Here is a 15,777-nt window from a genome sequence, read left to right on the forward strand (position 1 = left end):
CTAGAATTATCTATGATCTATTTTGGAAATCCTTTTTTTGTTTAGACTGCTTTTTGTTTATGAGATGTCTGGAATTCCTTATTTATATCCCATGCAAAAGAAGAGAATCCAAGGCAAAGGCGAGAACAATCAAATTAAAATTTCTTCTTTTTCGGAGGGATTGCAGGTCTTCTTAATCGTCTATTCGGCACAAGAAAAAGCCTTTTTCTTGTGCCGATTCTTCTTGTATCAAAATAAGAATCCTTTTTCTTCCTAATTCGTCAAAGATTACTATTTCTTCTTTATTCGGGTCTGTCTCTTGGACCTCTTTTTCTTTTGCTTAGGTTTAGCCGAGGTAGTGGACAAACAGAGGGGAAGAAAATATGGCGGGGGAAAAATTTCTTGTGATTGTGAGCAAATTGCTTGGCTTGTTTAATTAAGTTCAACTTCAAATTTACAGAAATTTTGCAAAAAAAAAGTAAACTCTTCCATTGAAGGTTTTTTTATTTTTAGGCTAGTTGAATAGTTTTGATTAAGGTTTTATTAGTTTATTACTCGAAACTAAATCAAGGATTTTCAGGATACTTCCTTCGTGGAATAAGATATTGGATCCTCGAGTGATCTCTTTTTCTTGTTGCTTCATAAGAGTGAATCGAATAGATTCAATTCGCGTTATAAGAGTAAAATAAAAATTCCGCGGGTCCTTTCCGCTCTAATCAGATAAAGGGGGGTAAGGACCCGCTAAGCTCCTACTTTTTCATGTTTACAATCTGGTCCCTCCGATTACTATAGAGATGAACCCAATCCAGAATATGAACCATAAAAGAAAACACCTACTAAACCAATCACAGCAATACCAGCTACAGTACCTATCAGCCAAAGAGGAATTCTTCCAGTAGTATCGGCCATTTCCCCTACTTTCCTCCACATTTTATCAATTGGTCATGCTAGAGACAAAAACAGTCATGGGTAGTTATAAGGATGGTATCCTTCCAAATGGGATAAGAGAATTCTTATTAGTCTCTTTCTTTCTCTCAATTGAAGAAGTAATTGGAAAATAAAACAGCAAGTACAAAAATGAGTAATAAACCCCAGTATAGACTGGTACGATTCAATTCAACATTTTGTTCATTCGGGTTTGATTGTGTCATAGTTCTATAGTTGGAATTTGTTTTATCGTTGGATGAACTGCATTGCTGATATTGATCCCAAGAAAAAAACAGTAGGTACAGCTAGTCCGTGAATAGCCAGCCATCGCACTGTAAAAATAGGATAGGTTCGATCTATGGTCATTGAGGGCCTCCTAAAAGGATCTACTAAATTCATCGAGTTGTTCTAAAGAATCAAAACGGTCGGTTATTAACGGAATTCCTTGTCGGCTTTCCGTGAAATACTCGTTTGGCCTAGGACTTCCAAACACGTCATAAGCTAAACCCGTACTGACAAATAACCAACCCGCAATGAATAGGGAAGGTATAGTAATGCTATGAATAACCCAGTATCGAATACTGGTAATAATATCAGCAAAAGAACGTTCTCCCGTGCTTCCAGACATGCTGAACTCCCAAAATTTTTGTACATTCAAAAAAGGAATTGATTCCGTAAAAGATGGGATCGACCAGTAAATAGAAAATTTACTGATATTTCATCCTTGTGAGATTGTCAATTTTGTACCAAAGGTGTATTTTGAGTATACCGAATTAGTATAGCTATCCTTCCTATGGCACAGCAATCTGGTTTTGCCTGGTTCCGAAACATAATTACTTTTTTATTTTTTTTTTGTCTATAGGTAAGCTATATGTTATTCAAGGCATCAATAGAAAACCCCATTTTTGTAGGTTCTACTTACTTTTCATTGGCTTCGGAATAATAGAGTAATTCGGAATAGCAGCCAAAATCTTGGGAAAATCTAAGTTAATGATCAATAGGTTTGGATAAATAATTTAGGAAGGATATTCTCATACTGACACAATACAAGGACAAGTATATGTGAAATCTATCCTTTCATAATTCGTAATTCATCCTTGTATTGTTTGTTGGATTAGGTCTAACTTTCTTGACCAAACTGCGAGCGCGGAACTTTACGAGATGAAATAGGGAAAGACAGAAGATAGAATAGAACTTAAAAGGATAATTGAAGTGACTCGTCTTCGAATCTACTTTGGTTGGAGTTCGAAAAAGGAATAAAAATAAAGTAAATTCAAGGAAGAGCTTTCTTTTTTTTTTTTTTTTAACAGCCCCTTGGCAGGTCGTGGAATGCTTTTGTTCTCCTCTTATTCCATATGGAATACAATCAGTTAAAATAAGAAGGAATAGGGGAATATTCGATCGTTCACTCCAAAAAGAGGGTCCTATTGAAAAAGAAATTATCCAAAATAGAAAGAAGTTTTTTTTTTCAAATTCAATTGTTTATTTATCTCTTATTCAAAAATTTCCCTGAAAATTGAATTTCTTTTTTTCATTCAATGGGGTTAGATGATCTAGTTCTTAATATTATTACTTTACTCAATTGACAAATTCCACAACAAATCTCTTGATTCGGAATTAGGGACTCATGTATCATCTGATGAATCCACTTTCTTTTACACTTCTGTATCTTACTCTATCTTGTTTTTTAGTATTATCTAAAATAACTGATGAATTATGAATTTTCCATAACTTAGGTAAATGCTTTACCAACATATGTAGTGTAGTAAAAAAAAATAAATGGAATTTAACTCTTTCATGCTTACTTTAACTAGTTATTTTGGTTTTCTACTGGCTGCTTTAACTATAACCCCAGCTCTATTTATTGGCTTGAACAAGATACGCCTTATTTGAATTGACTGAATAATTATAATTCAGAAAAGAAAAATCTTTCTTTGGGATTCCTGGCATTCTACGACTCTTTTCCAGACTAATTAGGAATTCTTTTCTTGGTCATTGAGATTCGTGGATAATTTAGAGTACTATTTAGGGATAGATCGTACCTCTTTTTTTATCCCCTCGAACAAATCGAAATGATTGAAGTTTTTCTATTTGGAATCGTCTTAGGCCTAATTCCTATTACTTTAGCGGGATTATTCGTGACTGCGTATTTGCAATACAGGCGTGGGGATCAGTTGGATCTTTGATTGAGTCATTTTTTTTTTTTGATTGACCTCCTCCAGACCAGAGGAGGTCAAATTGAAATTGGAGTTACAATTCAATTTTGTTAAGTTATTTTACTCTGCTTCGACATAAAATAGATGGAATCACGCTCTGTAGGATTTGAACCTACGACATCGGGTTTTGGAGACCCGCGTTCTACCGAACTGAACTAAGAGCGCTTTCATTCATTCAAAAAGAAAATCTTTTTCTATTCCTAATGTATCTCACGTACGTATAGTCTCCACAAATTCAAGTTATACCCACTTTACTTTAATTGATCTCGTCGCTACTGCCTATAAAGAAGAAAGAAGTAATAGGTAGGGATGACAGGATTTGAACCTGTGACATTTTGTACCCAAAACAAACGCGCTACCAAGCTGCGCTACATCCCTTTTCCAAATTAAATTGTTGTACAATGCCATTGTACACAATTCCTGTCTTCTTTTCCACATCATAATTTTCTTCTTCTTTCTTTCTCTATCTATATATAGAACCCTCGTGTCATTTCTTCTTTTTGGTCTCATATAATTAAGGAATTATATACATATAAAATCCAATATAATTTCGCCTATAAAAGAAGGATTACTTTTCCTTGGTAATATATAGGAAGAAGGGGTCATCTTTTTCTTTTTTAGGGATAGGAAAATTTCGTCGATATGGTTCATTTTATATATAGCATAACAATCTTGGGCAAGAGTTTATGATCATATATGTATTCCAACAAGGAAGGAGGATTTTCAATGCGGGATATAAAAACATATCTCTCTGTAGCACCCGTGCTAAGTACTCTATGGTTTGGTGCTTTAGCAGGTTTATTGATAGAAATTAATCGTTTATTCCCAGATGCTTTGTCATTCCCTTTTTTTTAATTCTAGTTATTGCTATGGGAGGGATAGATTTCTTCGTGATATGACAAAATTTGATCCTTTTCAATCTTTTTTTAGTATCGGAAGGAAAAAGAAAGAAAAGATGGATTGGGTTGAACCTCAGAGTCATTAAAAATTTGGTAAACCCCATTTTTGAAAATAGAAATTCAATTTAAAGGGGTACCCAAGCTAAATAAGGCCTCAGAAATCAGAGCATAGAAAAGGCGGGGCTGGCTAATTAAATGAAAGGATTTCGAACCAAAATCTTTGCTAATTCGACAAGGATTGTATTCTTTAATTATTTCTCTATTTTTTATTACTTAATTAAAGAATAAAAAAAAATTATTCTAATGAATTTTATTCTTCTTCTTCGGATTCAAAATAGAAGAATAAAAGAATAAGTAGAAGAATTAAGTTAAGTCAATCCAAAAAGAAAAGGAGGTTCATGGCCAAGGGAAAAGATGTTAGAATCAGAGTTATTTTGGAATGCATCAGTTGTGTTCGAAAAGGTGCCAATGAGGAATCGACGGGGATTTCTAGATATAGTACTCAAAAGAATCGCCACAATACACCCGGACAATTAGAATTCAAAAAATTTTGTCGTTATTGTCGCAAGCATACGACTCATCACGAAATAAAGAAATAGGAACATCGTGTGTTTGATCTTTCCAAACAACAGAAAGAGTAAGAACTTCATATTTAATATATAAAGAAAACATAGTATAGAATACAAAATACAAATCAACTCATCTGATTTCCGGTAGATATTATTTCATATGTATAGAGGGTATTCATATACTATAATATGAATCAAATAAGATATGGATCAAAGAAAAACTACTTCTTCTGGATCCTAAATTAATAAAATAAAGAAGTGAATTTTCAAATTTTCAAATTTTAAATAAGGAATAAATCATGTATACATCTAAACAACCTTTTCTTAAATCTAAGCAACCCTTTAGTAAATCCAAGCAAACTTTTAATAAATCCAAGCAACCCTTTCGTAAATCCAAGCAAACTTTTCGTAAATTCAAGCAACCTTTTCGTAAATCTAAACAACCTTTTCGTAGGCGTCCCCGGATTGGCCCGGGAGATCGAATTGATTATAGAAACATGAGTTTAATTAATAGATTTATTAGTGAACAAGGAAAAATATTATCGAGACGAATAAATAGATTAACCTTGAAACAACAACGATTAATTACTCTTGCTATAAAACAGGCTCGTATTTTATCTTTCTTACCGTTTCGTAACTATGAGAACGAAAAGCAATTTCAAGCCCAGTCAATTTCAATAATTACAGGTTCTAGACCCAGAAAAAATAGACATATTCCTCAATTAACGCAAAAGTACAATTCCAATCGAAACTTAAGAAACAACAACCAAAATTTAAGAAACAACAACCGGAACTTAAGTTCCGATTGTTGATGTTTTATTCGAATTCGAAAGGGCCAGACCTATATATATTATAAAGAAAGTAATCCAGCTCGTTGATTCCTACCACTTAATCTTAATTTATTGTATCTTCCCGGAGTTCCCTCTCCGGGAATTCATCTTTTATTATTCCAGTATATTACTTTATTTATACCTTTAATTGATGATCTTTATTTTATTGGAAATCGTGTAAAGATTATTTGGATTTGATACAGCTACTTGTGCAAGCATTTTACGATTAAGAATCAATTTCTTCTTGTACAGGTTGTGTATTAATTTACTATAACTATCGAATACTTTATATACCCGCGTTGCTGCGTTTATCCGAGTGATCCACAAACGACGAAAATCCCTCTTTTGCCTACCTCTATCTCGATGAGAGGAAACAAAAGCTCTTTTTACCTGTTGGGTAATCATTCGATTAAGTCTTAAATGAGCCCCTCTAAAGTTTGAGGCAAATGAACGCATTTTTGTTCGTCGTCTCCGGGCTATATATCCTCGCGGAACTCTGGTCATTGAATCAAATTAACCTTAATGAATAACTAATGATTTCTCTTCTTTTAGCCACCCTTTTTCTCATTAATAACAAAACTAATTATTCCGATATATAAAATATTAATTCCAATGGCTTTTGCTATAGTAACCTTCCCAACCACGATTTTTTATTCCACTCCGTTCAGTTATTTCTATACGAAATAACAAATTCATTCTAATAATACTAAAAAAAATAGTGGGTTCCATCGTTTCTATGGTTCCCTTTTAAACGGTGAGGCCCTCTCTATACACCGGAGCCCTTTCTTTCATCAAAAGGTATTGCGAACTTGTATAGTCCACATTCTTTGGCTCTACCTATCCATTATAGAGTAAATAGCTCTTTTCACAATAAGAGTTATCCATACAGTGACGGTATTTAATTATGAAAGTTGGCTAAGTAGCTGACCCTGTTAGTCCGTTCTTTTAAGATAAAGGAGCATAAGCCTTTTTCTTTTTATTACTATTTCCTCCGCTTAATGGATAACCATTTGCTACCAATGGGAGAATTGCTTCTTATTTCCAATTTAGATAATTGGATTTGCACCAAAGGAAACCATAAATTCCATATACCATAGAAATCTAGGATAGAGAAGCTATATCCTATTCATTGGTACTAATCATGGATACTTCAATTTTTTTTATATTTGTTTGAAGTCATGATCTGAACGAGTCGCACATACACCCTAGCACATGTTCCTCGACGCTGAGGGCATCCTTTAAGCGCGGCCGTTTTTCGAGCATTTCGTATTGGCTGTCTTGCGTTTCTAATAAGTTGTTTAACCGTCGGCATGTTGTATGTATATAGAAAAAAATGGATTGGTTTAGATCCATCTTAACCTGATGATTGCTCATCATGAAGTCTTTCTATTTTCTATTAAATCGAGGAAAACACGAATTTAGCTGTGAAATAACTTTACAAGAAATCCGGACACTACCAATCCTTAAACATTTCTGGAAACCACACTGGATCAGTATCGCAGTGCTTGTCAATCATTTCATCCCCTACAATATCGACAAGTCCATAAGCTTTGGCTTCGTCTGCTGACATAAAAACATCCCTTTCCATGTCTTCGGATACAACCCAAAAAGGCTTGCCTGTTCTTACTGCATAAACCCTTGTGATCATTTCGCGAACTTTGTGTAACTCTTCTACTTCTAGTAAAAATTCTGGTGTCCTTGCCCGATAATAAGCACTAGCAGGTTGGTGAAGCATAATCCTCGCGTGAGGGAATGCTATACGCTTGGTGGGTTCTCCTCCAAGCAGAATGAAGGACGCCATGGAGGCGGCTATTCCGAGGCATATTGTATATATATCTGGTGTCACCGTTTGCATCGTATCAAAAATAGCCATTCCTGAGATTAGCCACCCGCCTGGGGAGTTTATAAACAAAAAAATATCACTAATTCCATCTTCTATACTCAGATATACCATGAGACCTGTAATATGATTCGTGATCTCGCAACGAATCTCTTGACCTAAAAAAAGTGTCCTTTCTCGATACATAACATTGTATAAGTCAACCCAAGTCGCTTCTTCATCTCCAGGAATCCGGTAAGGTACTTTTGGAACACCAATGGGCATATTAGATTAATATTATTAAATTTAAGTAAGAAAACCACACTTTAATATGGAAACGTAAGAATGGAACAGAAAGAAAGAATCCGCAGTTTATTGTCTTAATTTTTATTCTTATTCTATATGAATATTATAGATTCTATTAATACGTAGATTGAAAGGTTATACATATAAGGAATGTAAGACAGATTGAATAAAGAAAAGGGAATGGGTGATTTGAATGCTAAACAAAGAGGGGTAGCGATCTATTCTTCGTTTTTTCCAAATTGGCCAAGTTACCCATTGCATATTGGCACTTATCGAGTATAGAATAGATCTGCTTCTCTTTCTTCTTATGAACAGAATTGGCTTCTTATTTTTAATGGAATGAAATAAATATTCGCGCTTTCTGACACAGAATCCCCTAGAAGGGTTAGGTACATAGGATATGGATAGTCTTTTTCAATGCGATAAAATAAAGCGACATCGTGTCTATTTTTCTTTGCTAAAGGGGTATTTCCATGGGTTTGCCTTGGTATCGTGTTCATACTGTCGTATTGAATGATCCGGGTCGATTGCTTGCGGTGCATATAATGCACACAGCTCTAGTTTCTGGTTGGGCTGGCTCAATGGCTTTATACGAATTAGCAGTTTTTGATCCCTCTGATCCTGTTCTGGATCCAATGTGGAGACAAGGTATGTTCGTAATTCCCTTCATGACTCGTTTAGGAATAACGGATTCGTGGGGTGGTTGGAGTATTTCAGGAGGAACTGTAACAAATCCGGGTATTTGGAGTTATGAAGGTGTGGCAGGTACGCATATTGTGTTTTCTGGCTTGTGTTTCTTGGCAGCGATCTGGCATTGGGTATATTGGGACCTAGAAATATTCTCTGATGAGCGGACGGGAAAACCCTCTTTGGATTTGCCCAAGATCTTTGGAATTCATTTATTTCTTGCAGGGGTGGCTTGCTTTGGCTTTGGGGCATTTCATGTAACGGGTTTGTATGGTCCTGGGATATGGGTATCCGATCCTTATGGACTAACTGGAAAAGTACAAGCTGTAAATCCAGCGTGGGGTGCAGAAGGTTTTGATCCTTTTGTTCCGGGGGGAATAGCTTCTCATCATATTGCTGCGGGTACATTGGGTATATTAGCGGGCTTATTCCATCTTAGTGTCCGTCCGCCTCAACGTCTATATAAAGGATTACGTATGGGCAATATTGAAACTGTACTTTCCAGTAGTATCGCTGCTGTTTTTTTTGCAGCTTTCGTAGTTGCTGGAACTATGTGGTATGGGTCAGCAACGACCCCAATCGAATTATTTGGGCCTACTCGTTATCAGTGGGATCAGGGATACTTTCAGCAAGAAATATATCGAAGAGTTAGCAATGGTTTAGCCGAAAATCTTAGTTTATCAGAAGCTTGGTCTAAAATTCCCGAAAAATTAGCCTTTTATGATTATATTGGTAATAATCCGGCAAAAGGGGGATTATTCAGAGCAGGCTCAATGGACAATGGGGATGGAATAGCTGTTGGATGGTTAGGACATCCCGTCTTTAGAGATAAAGAAGGACGTGAGCTTTTTGTACGCCGTATGCCTACTTTTTTTGAAACATTTCCGGTTGTTTTGGTAGATGAGGAGGGAATTGTTAGAGCAGACGTTCCTTTTAGAAGAGCAGAATCCAAATATAGTGTTGAACAAGTAGGTGTAACGGTGGAGTTCTATGGTGGCGAACTTAATGGAGTAAGTTATTCTGATCCTGCTACTGTAAAAAAATATGCGAGGCGTTCTCAATTAGGGGAAATTTTTGAATTAGACCGGGCTACTTTGAAATCTGATGGTGTTTTTCGCAGCAGTCCAAGGGGTTGGTTCACTTTTGGTCATGCTACCTTTGCTTTGCTCTTCTTTTTCGGACACATTTGGCATGGCGCTAGAACATTGTTCCGAGATGTTTTTGCTGGTATTGATCCAGATTTGGATGCTCAAGTGGAATTTGGAACATTCCAAAAAGTGGGAGATCCAACTACAAGGAAACAGGCAGTTTGATACACATTGTTATAGTATCTTTCACCTCTCTTTTTTGATTTGACATGGGAAACATCTCCCATCCTTTCTTTGACTCTTTTTCTTTCTTTATATGGGAAATTATCCCAAATGACAAATGAATAGGTGTGGAAGTTATAATTGTAAATAAACCAGGATCGAATCTATGGAAGCATTGGTTTATACGTTCCTTTTAGTTTCGACTTTAGGGATAATTTTTTTCGCTATCTTCTTCCGAGAACCACCTAAGGTTCCACCAACTCCAACTAAAAGAATAAAATAATTTCATTTAAGTAAGAAGTCCCCCTATCTGGGAGACTTCTTACTTAAATTAGTCTCCGTGTTCTTCGAATGGATCTCTTAATTGTTGAGAGGGTTGCCCAAACGCGGTATATAAGGCATACCCAGTAAAGCTTACAAGTAAACCAGATATGGAGATGGCGACTAAAGTTGCTGTTTCCATTTTTATAGAATTTCAAGATTACAATGGATCTACGAAAAGATCGTGTATTTACAACTACAACGGAATAGTATACAAAGTCAACACCAATGATTAAATAGAATTTATGGCTACACAAACCGTTGAAGATAGTTCTAAACCTAGGCCAAAACGAACTGGTGCAGGTAGTTTACTGAAACCCTTGAATTCGGAATATGGGAAAGTCGCCCCGGGTTGGGGGACTACTCCTTTTATGGGGATCGCAATGGCTTTATTCGCTATATTCCTATCTATCATTTTAGAAATTTATAATTCTTCCGTTTTACTGGACGGAATTTTAACCAATTAGGTTTCTACTAACTAAAACTAGGAAGTCAGAGTTTTTCCATCCAAAAAAGCCTTTCTAGTTTAAGATCTACATTTCTAGATATTATGGTAGTTCGACCGCGGAATTTTTTTGTTTCGGTATCTCTGGAATATGAGTGTGTGACTTGTTAGAATTGATCCTATTGATAATACATAGAAAGGGCCTGTTATCTCTATCAAGATGATTCTAATTCGTCAGATATTATTTATTCTAGTATCTGGAACACGAAATAGATAGAGTGGATCAAAAAAAAATGGAACTATGATTCATACTCACTATTAAGACCTCGCAACCAGACTGAAAAATTCAAGTAGTTCTTAAATAAAAATAAAAAAGAAATTTTCTTCCTTCCAATTTTGTTTGCCCAAAAGACAACTTTTTTTCTCTCGATTTTGTCGAGTCATTACACTGATTCAATAAATGATTATCAAGCGGTTCTTATTCGAAGAACCCTTGCCTTTTGTTTAGCTTGAGACTAAATCATCGTGGCTCTAGTATGAATCTAAGGTTTTAATTGAACTGATTCATAGGATCTCAACAAGATAATTTCTATATTACGCATAAAAAAACAAATCCTTTATAGGGAAGAGAAAAGTCAAGAAGCCTCTAATGACCAACATAAGGGAAAGGAAGAAAGAAAGACGCGCCAACTTGAGATTTTTTGGCATTATCATCACAAAGAAGATATTCCGGATTTTTCTTATTTGATATCTTCAAGGCAAATCGACCCAATTCAGTGGCTGATGAAGTTTTGAACCTTTTTTCTAATATTCGTTGAAAATTTTTGTGTTTCTGCTTGAGCCGTACGAGATGAAATTTTCATATACGGCTCTTAGAGGGGGACTCGGGTTAGTTACCTATCTCAATAAAGTATATGATTGGTTTGAGGAACGTCTTGAGATTCAGGCAATTGCAGATGATATAACTAGTAAATATGTTCCTCCCCATGTCAACATATTTTATTGTTTAGGGGGAATTACACTTACTTGTTTTCTAGTACAAGTCGCTACCGGTTTTGCTATGACTTTTTACTACCGACCAACCGTTACAGAGGCTTTTTCCTCGGTTCAATACATAATGACCGAGGCCAACTTTGGTTGGTTAATCCGATCAGTTCATCGATGGTCAGCAAGTATGATGGTTTTAATGATGATCCTGCATGTATTTCGTGTGTATCTCACAGGGGGATTTAAAAAACCCCGCGAATTAACTTGGGTCACAGGTGTGGTTTTGGCTGTTTTGACTGCATCATTTGGTGTAACTGGTTATTCTTTGCCTTGGGATCAAATTGGCTATTGGGCAGTCAAAATTGTGACAGGTGTACCTGACGCCATTCCGGTAATAGGATCGCCTTTAGTGGAGTTATTACGCGGAAGTGCTAGTGTGGGCCAATCCACTTTGACTCGTTTTTATAGTTTACATACCTTTGTACTGCCTCTGCTTACTGCCGTATTTATGTTAATGCACTTTCCAATGATACGTAAGCAAGGTATTTCGGGTCCTTTATAGGGAAGGCATATCATAGAGAATTATAATTATCATATATCATATCGGGTAGGTTTTGGTATTTCATTGCTACAAGCATGGGTTATTGTAAAATAACACATGTCATTTGGATACTTCTCTTCAACTCCAAAGTATTTTTATACAATACAAATAGTTGAAGTTAATTTTACGAAAGAAAAAAGGCGGATTATGGGAGTGTGTGACTTGAATTATTGATTTGGCCATGCAGATAAAGAATTGGATCTGCCACATTAGAATTCACAACCAAAGGTGTCTCCGCATCCAATCAACATGTAAGTCCCCTACCTAGGAAGGATAGGCTGGTTCACTTGAGGAGAATATCTTCTATGATCATACCGCAACCATGTCATCCATGAACAGGCTCCGTAAGATCCCATAGAGTAGAAATGGAATAAGTCATGTGACATGATCCAGTTCTCTATTTATTACACTTACCTTTTTATTATAGTATGGAAATGCATTCATTTTCTTTGCATCGATTGTGATCCGCAATACTATCGGAGTAAAAGAAGGGATCTAAGGAAGAATGTAGGCTAAACTTTTTGATTTTTTATTAGTAACAAGTAAATATTTTGTTTGGAGGTAAGAAACTTGCGATATTGAGGGGATAAATACCAACTAATCAAGAGACATGAGACAATCCACAAAGCAATTGATCATGATCAAATTTGTAAGCCCACTTGGATATTGAGCATTTACCCATAAGAATAGGATTATTTTCAATGAGTAGTTGTAGGTGCAACTTCGGAAAAGAGAATCTGATAAAGCTTTTCTTGCCTAGAGTCATTGAGTCATTATAAACCTTAATTCTATTAAGGATCTTCCGCGGTCTTATTTCTTTCACTCTTGCTCGAGCCGGATGATGATAAATTCTCATGTCCGGTTCCTTTGGGGGATGGATCCTAAAGAGTTCACCTATCCCAATAACAAAGAAACCAGACTTAAATGATCCTGTATTAAGAGCTAAATTAGCTAAAGGGATGGGACATAATTATTACGGGGAACCCGCATGGCCCAACGATCTTTTATATATTTTTCCAGTAGTAATTCTAGGTACTATTGCATGTAATGTAGGTTTAGCGGTTCTCGAGCCATCAATGATTGGTGAACCGGCAGATCCGTTTGCAACTCCTCTGGAAATATTACCCGAGTGGTACTTCTTTCCCGTGTTTCAAATACTCCGTACGGTACCCAATAAGTTATTGGGCGTTCTTTTAATGGTTTCTGTGCCAACAGGCTTATTGACAGTACCTTTTCTAGAGAATGTCAATAAATTCCAAAATCCATTTCGCCGCCCAGTAGCTACGACCGTTTTTTTAATCGGTACTGTAGTAGCTCTTTGGTTAGGTATTGGAGCAACATTACCCATTGATAAATCATTAACTTTAGGTCTTTTTTAGATATTTTTTGATTCATTCAACCGTGAAGTACCATAGGTATCTAGGAAATAGTTACTTCCAAGTGAATCTTCCCTAGATACCTAAAATCCATTTTATTATGATCCATTTCGCGAAAATATAGATTGTACCAAAGATGCTAAATTGTTTTCTTTTTATTCTAACTCGAAAAAGAAGAAGAAAAAAAATTGCAATGGATTTAAAACGAGAGTTTATTCTTAAGTAAATCAATTGGGAGATGCTTCTCTAGAGTGTCCCATATATGTTTTCTATCTTCCATACGAAAACTGTCAATTCTCAGAAGATCTTCTTCAGTCTTACTCAAAAGGTCCAATAGTGTATGTATATTGGCCCTTTTTAGACAATTATACGTTCTAGAAGTCAATTCTAATTGATCAATAAAAATACAATTCAATGGAATTCCTTTTTTGTTTTTCTTTAGATTAGTTAATCTTTTTTGAAAAGTAAAAAGGGGTGGAGTAAACCTGTTTTTATTTTCTTCGAAACTAGCGCCCTCTTCCTCCGCGTGTAGAAAAGGAAGAAATAAATCAATCAAATTACGAGAAGCCTCATAAAGTGCTTCCTTAGGGGTTAAACTTCCATTAGTCCATATTTCTAGAAAAAGTATCTCGTGTTTTTCATTTCCATTCCCACAAGAAAAAATACTATAATTCACATTTCGAACAGGCATGGATACAGCATCTATAGGATAACTTCCATCTTGATAGTTCTTTCTGAGTTCTGTCTGATATCCACGATCTCTCTTGATCTGTAAATCAATACAGAAATCAATGGGCTCTGTCAAGTTAGCTATAGGTTGTGCCGTATCAACGATTTCTACGGAAGGCGGTAAGATGATATCTTGAGCAGTTATGTATCTAGGACCTTTGACGCAAATGGATGCGTCTCTAACTCCATAGAGATTACTTCTCAATACAATTTCTTTCAAATTTAGTAAAATTTCTTGTACGGATTCTTCAATACCTGCTATTGTAGAATACTCGTGCGGCACGCTCCCAAATTTTGCACGTGTGATACATGTTCCTTCTATTTCTCCAAGTAAAGCTCTTCGCAAGGCAATACCGACGGTGTCCGCTTGACCTTTTCTAAGCGGGGACAGAATGAAACGACCATAATAAAGGCGCTTACTATCTACTCTTGATTCAACACACTTCCACTGTAGTGTTTGAGTGGATCCTGCTACCTCCTCTCGAACCATAATAGACTAGTATTATTATTTTATCATTGAATCGTTTATTTCTCTTGAAATGAAAGTTGAAAGCGGGTTAATTCTTTTACAGACGTCTTTTTTTAGGCGGTCGACATCCATTATGCGGCATAGGTGTTACATCGCGTATACAACTTAATCGCACACCACTTTTAGCAATGGCTCGTAATGCGGCATCTCTTCCACTACCAGCGCCCTTTACCATAACTTCTGCTCGTTGCAAACCTACTGTACGAATAGCATCTACTGCTGTTCTTTGACCAGCATAGGGTGATGCTTTTCTTGAGCTTTTGAATCCACAAGTACCGGCCGAGGACCAAAAAACCACCCGACCTTGTGGGTCTGTAACAGTTATAATGGTATTGTTGAAACTAGCTTGAACATGAATAACCCCTTTTGTTATTCTACGTGCACTCTTCCGTAAACTAAAACGTGCATTCCTACGTAAACCAATACGCACTTTCTTACGTGAACCAATTTTTGGTATAGCTTTTGCCATATTTTATTATCTCATAAATATGAGTTAGAAATAAAAAAAAGAAAAAAAGATACAAAGATATCCGTTTCAGGGTAAAATAAACCCTTTACTTTAATTATTTTAAATGAAATTATTTTATTTGGAATTGGAACATTTCCGCGGGTACTTTTTTTTACTTTTTAGAAAGTAAAGTTCTTTTTCGAAAGATTACCCCTGTCTTTGTTTATGCTTCGGATTAGAGCAAATGACTCTAATTCGTCCACGCCTACGAATCAGTCGACATTTTGTACAAATTTTACGAACGGAAGCTCTTATTTTCATATTTCCGTATCCTTTTTTAAACTATGAATCTAATCTTTTGGAAAAAATAAGTCTCTTCGCTTGAATTTTAGAACTTAGAATTTATTACCCTAGAAAAAAAAAGAAAAACCTAATCCTTTGAATCTTTGGTATCCTTCAAATCTTCGCTATCCTTCAAATCTTCGCTATCCTTCGAGTCTTCGATACGCTTCGAATCCTTATGGGGAAGTCTATAAATTATACGTCCCTTGCTTGAATCATAACGACTTACTTCAATTTTGACCCTATCCCCCATCAGTATTCGTATAGAACTAGACCGTATCTTTCCTGAAATATAGCCTAGGATGATGGTGTCATTCTCTAGCCGAACGCGGAACATTCCATTGGGTAGGGCTTCCGTAACTAAACCTTCGAAAGTTACTTTTGCTTCTCTCGGGTTTTTTTTTTCTCTCCTATTTTTTTTTTCTGTCATATTTTTTTTCTCCTATTTTTCTATTTT

The sequence above is a fragment of the Triticum urartu genome, unplaced genomic scaffold (genome assembly GCF_056163025.1).
Source record: "Triticum urartu cultivar PI428250 unplaced genomic scaffold, HENAU_Tu73 scaffold1, whole genome shotgun sequence".
NCBI lineage: Eukaryota > Viridiplantae > Streptophyta > Magnoliopsida > Poales > Poaceae > Triticum > Triticum urartu.